The sequence below is a fragment of the Natator depressus genome, chromosome 17 (assembly GCF_965152275.1).
Source record: "Natator depressus isolate rNatDep1 chromosome 17, rNatDep2.hap1, whole genome shotgun sequence".
In the NCBI taxonomy this organism is placed as follows: Eukaryota; Metazoa; Chordata; order Testudines; family Cheloniidae; genus Natator; species Natator depressus.
The window spans coordinates 5,906,978-5,912,836 of NC_134250.1; positions in this window are offsets into that span (position 1 = coordinate 5,906,978).

The window sequence follows — 5,859 nt, forward strand, 5'->3', positions numbered from 1 at the left end:
TATTGATCTCAGTAACAATGCACAGTCATGGGTAAGTTAAATTGGTTTATATTGTGTATCAGAGGTAGCAAATGAGTTGTATGTATCAAACATATCTGAATGCCAGTTTTAAAGAGAGTGAAAATATGCTTTTAAATAGGGAAAATATAGGTTACTTAAGTCATGCTTCTACCAGATAGGTTTGAAATTATTTAAATGAGATTAGGTCAACTTAAATCAAGAAATTTTTCAGTGTCTGTAGCTAATTTGATAGACTGTCTATAGTTTTAATTTTATTATCAAAATATCCAGCATTTAACAATATTTCATATAAAGGGAGCACTGACTGATCTGGGAACAAAACAGAAGAGCGAAAGGTCATAAAACGTTGTTACAAGAGGAGGGAGAAAAATTGTTGTTCTTAACCTCTGAGGATAGGACAAAAAGCAATGGGCTTAAATTGCAGCAAGGGAGGTTTAGATTGGACATTAGGAAAAACTTCCTAACTGTCAGGGTGGTTAAGCACTGGAATAAATTGCCTATGGAGGCTGTGGAATCTCCATCATTGGAGGTTTTTAAGAACAGTTTAGACGATCACCTGTCAGGAATGGTCTAGATAATACTTAGTCCTGCCGTCATTGCAGGGGACTGGACTAAATGAACTCTCAAGGTCCCTTCTCGTTCTGATTCTGTGATATGCCAGTTTTTAGATTTCAAACATGAAATTTAATCTTACTCTGCAAAATTATATTTAGGCAGATGTCCATAATCTTTTATTTATATTTATAAAAATAAAATTGGTTAACTTTTGGCACTAATAATGACCCTAATCAGACTCTGTTGTATATGTGTGAGGACAGAGATGGCCTAAAAGAGTCAACAGCAAGGAATTTAATAGTGTCATATTTCCAACTGTACTAGCAAACTACATTGTCAGAGGATCTCCTTGAAAACCAGAAAATAAAGCCATGCACATTTTTATATAGTGCCCTTAACTCTAGTTCCTGGTTTAGAGTAAAGTCAAAGTGAGTGGTTCTATCCTGGATGAACTGTGCAGCTTGATCTCTCTAAAAGGTACCCTTAGGACGCTGATATCTTTCCTGAGCCTTTACTTAATCCTTACTTGGGCAGAACTCTCATTGACTTCAATGGGCTTTTTTTTAAGAACAAAAGCTTAGCGAAAACTGACTAGTGACCTTAGGATCTGGCTCATATGCATCATTGCCATCAGTTTAAACAATACATAATATGCTCTATTATGTCATATATTATAGTGAGAATGAAACATGTAATATAGAGATTTTGCAGCATTGTATTCCATAAATATTGGTAGCTAACTGTATTATTTTAGTTTTCAAATCATTTGGGGGTACACTGTATAAAAGATGCTGTGCATAATAAAACTGTTTTGTATGTTACTTTACCCAACAATATAAAATAGCTGTTCACTGTAAGTTATAATAAAATTAGTTCATGTTTTATCATGTTTAGATTTTTTAACAGTAATCTTTTTAGTGTATTTTTTAAAGTGATGGTTTTGTAACTTATGCTAGGAAATGTGAAGGACTGTGTGTACAAATGAAAGCACGTGTTTCATCCTGCTGTTGTTTTGTGTAAGAGTGTAGTTTGTTCAGCCAATGTCAACCATCTATATAGTACAATTGACAGCTTCTCAAGATTGATTCTTTTCCTATGCCACATGCATTATATATAGCTGTGGAATCAGTTGTCATTAGATTTATGTATTACATATTTTTATTAGTGTGCAGAATAAGCTAGCATTACAGTCTTAATCTACTTCCAGGTCTTAACCTCTCCCTTAACTGGAAACATACCCATTAATTAAAAAAAGGAGTACTTGTGGCACCTTAGAGACGAACAAATTTATTTGAGCATAAGCTTTCGTGAGCTACAGCTCACTTCAGTGCATCCGATGAAGTGAGCTGTAGCTCACGAAAACTTATGCTCAAATAAATTTGTTAGTCTCTAAGGTGCCATGAGTACTCCTTTTCTTGTTGAGAATACAGACTAACACGGCTGCTACTCTGATACCCATTAATTGATGTTTTAGTATTTTTACTCAACGTGGACCTATTTCTTTCCAAATAATGTTTCCTAATATATCTCAAACTATTTAGAAAGTACAGTAATAAAGTTCTTGACAAAAAGTACTGCTTTTCCTTTTTTTAGTTTTCCATACGGTTCAAGAAGGTGATAATTAACATGTAATCATCCTCTGCAGATTGTAATTGAATGAGACCACTTTAAGTATTACTTTATTCTGTGCATCAATATGCTGATATAGTACAATAGAGCACCCAATATATAAAGATTGTGCGAAGTGGTAGATCCTTATTTTCCTGAAAGAAAAAAGCTTGATTAGGCTTGTATAATGGAAGAGGTAACATTTTATGAAATCAAAGGGTGACTGTCTGTGGAGCAGAAGAATAGGAAGTGGAAAACAGAAAAAGGTGGTCTAGTAATTAGAAAATATCAGAGGGCACGTAGTTGGTTATAGCAAAAGGGCATTACAAAATCTGGTAACAAACTAGTTGGATATTGCCTGAGCAACTGGACTGCAAATGAGAGACAGGTCTGTTAATTCTTCTTCGAGCGGTGGTCCCTATGTGTTCCCCTATCACACTCCCCCATATGCCTGAGACTGGAGAATTCTAGCAAATAGTTTCCGTTGGTCCACACCTGTTCCTTTGTTCTCTTCATGCTCCATGCCAAGAGTTGGACATACTGGTAAAACTTTCTTCCCCTCTCCTGAGGGCATTCAGCCCAGAGGGGATCAAGAATCTTCTCCTACCAATCTCATCTGTTCAACTAGGGACCCCCTCCTTGGGACTGATGGTATCCAATGCCTTGGGGACAACTATAACCTGTTTTTTCACTCCTCATATTGGCCTTTTGGGGAGGCCATGGGACCTGGCATCCCCAGTCCATGCGATCTGGTAGGAGTCTTACCACCCCTCTCATCAGCTCCAAGAGGCCAACCAAAGCTTCCTGAACCTATGGAGAAGGAGGAGGATGAACCAGATCCATTCATGCTATCAGTACCAAGAAATATTTAATCTTCTTCTCCTAATGAGGCGGTTTCTCTAACCTTGCCATCTCCTCCAGATGACCACAGACCATTCCAAAACCTGCTTTGGAGAGTAGCAGAAGAGCTGTAGATCCCCTTAGAGGAGGTCCAGGTCTCACCACACAAGCTCCTGGACATCCTACAGCCTACAGGCTCTAGCTGAATGGCACTCCCAGTTTTAAGTGTAGAAGGCTGGAATGTCATTGCCTTGGTAATACTGTCCACGCTGCTGAGCTATTACAGCTGCTCAGTGCTTCTGTTCTTGGAGCTCTGGTGTTATCAGCACTAGCAGAATGCAGATTGCTAATTCGACAGACCTTGATGTTACTCTTAAAAAAAAAAAAGACCACAGGCACGGTTTGGTGACAAAGGCAAGCAGCTTGGTTTATTGCACTCAAGGCACAGTCCTAGCATCCCATAGGAGCTACAAGTACTGTACACTAACACGAGTGCCCTGTGGCACGGAGTGGCTCAGTCAGCAGCGGGAATTTCTACTGTCCCCTCGACCACACAAAGATGAGGTACCCCAAAATTTATAGACGGAGACAAACAACATATGTACCACCTTACGTGTTTCATGACATCTGCTTGTTAGCTCTCCTTGTAACTTTGCTCCAGATGTCTTAGGGCAAAACATTCCTGTTCATCACTTCTGTCAAACCATCTTATCTTGTGTTAGGTTAGGGTGTACCCGGGCTAATCTTTCGGAATGTCTTCACATACTTACCCAGGGCCTGGTACTGCTAAGGAGCGCCTGTGCTTTAGCAACACTAGCAGTACCTTTGCCAAGTTCATGTACTGGACGGTGAACTTGTAAGCATCTGCTTTAATACTCGCCTGACTTTGGTTCACCGCTGACTGTGGTTCAGGTCTTTCACCAGGCCCCGGGCTCCAGGCTCTCTCGTTCTATTACACCAGTCAACGAGGTCATATTGGAACTAGGAAGAACTCTTTGGCACTTGCCAGCTGCCTGTGTTCCTAACTCTAAGATGGCAGAAAAGCTGTTCTTTGTCATGGCTAACTGAGCAGAGTTCTTGTTCTCCCACCCTACCCCAAATTCCCTAGTCATCCAAGCAGCCATGGAAAGGTCCAGACAACACCACCCAAGGGCCACCCCGCAGATAGGGAGGCCAAGTGTTTAGACCTTATGAGGAGAAAAGTGTTTCCTTCTACCAACTTTAGACTACTTTAGACTTTCCAGCTACCAAACCCTCCTGGCAAAATATGATTTTTTTAAAATTATTCTAAGTTCCTGGACTGTAATGACAAGTTACCCCAGGATATATGGCTCAATTTCAAGCCCTTATTGATGAGGGTAAATTAGTGGCAAGAACCTCGTTACAAGCTGCAGTCAATGGAGCTGATACTGTTTTGAAATCTATGCAACTGCTATAAGGTTGGCTACACTCTTAGGGGCTCCCAGTGGAGCACTTTCCCTTTAATGAGATCAATCTTTTCCCCCAGAAGACAGACAAATCTTTGCATTCGCCAAAAAACTCCAGGACAACCACCTGCTCCCTAGGTATGTATACACAAGCCCCAAAGAGAGAGAATCATAAGCTATACCATGGAGTTTCTCTCCCCACCTCCTCGCAGCATCCTTTCCCTATCCCTCTTCAGGGACCACTATCATGATAAGATTCTCCTTCAGCAGGTAAAATTCCTCCTCCAACCTTGAGCCATAGAGTGTGTACCTCTTCAACATCAGGGAAAAGAGTTTTATTACAAACATTTTCTAGTCCCCAAAATGACAGGAAGGTTGAGACCCATCCTCCACCTGAACTATGCCTATCTTCTTATCCCGCTGCTTCCTTGAGAACTATGGAAGATTCGACAGGATCGAGCATAAGTCATTTATGTTACACCCAAATGGCCCAGGCAATTCTGGCTTCCGGGTCTCCAGCATATGTCAGTCTGGTTGCCCATAAGCATTCATCCTTTCCTGGATCTTTTGATTCAAGGGAATGGTAAGGTCATACATCCCAATCCAGAAGCTCTTCACCTCCTGGTATTTAGATGGGCACTGGAGCTAGAACGTTCCTGTTCCGAAACTATGCAAGCCATTCTTACTAATAGGAGTGTTGTGGGGGCACACCACTCACCAGAGGACTGGTGCCTCCTTCTGGTACTCTGGGGATTAGCTTGAGGCTGATGCAACCGCGCCCTGCCCCCCGCACCCCCAATGGTTTTCACACCATCACCCTGCTGGCCTGCAGCTCCTCCCACAGCCTCAGGAACTGCAGCATCCTCGTCGTGGCTCGGCCCTCCGACCACATCACTGTCCATTTTCCCCACCTTCCAGGAGAGGTTTAGCTACTCGATAGTCCTAGCAAGTCTTCCCACTCACTGCCTCTGTGCCACTTGCCCATGACTTGTAGGGGAACCCAGGCCCATCCTCTTCTCTGGGTTCCGGCCCAGGGACCCTCAGCTCAGCAGTCTGGGCCTTCTCTCTCTGTCCTCATTGCTCTATCCTACCACTGGTTCCCCTTTTCTTCCTGGGCCTGCCAATTCCCAAAGCCTCCTTCCCTCTTCCCAGGGAGTGACTGCAATCTGCAGTCTCCACTCACTCCTTCGTTTCTCCTGGGAGTGTCTGCCTTTTCCCAGCAGCCCCTTCTGCTTTCAGCTCCTGGGCTGCCTAATGGGTTAATTGGCCCATCTGGTTTGCATTAAACCCTGTAGGGTGAGTGTGAAGTTATCACCACATCACAAGCAGAAAAGACTCCATGAGAAAATGTTACCTAGCCAAGTGGAAGCATTTTTCTGTTTGGACCCAGCAGCTCTGTTTGCCTCCT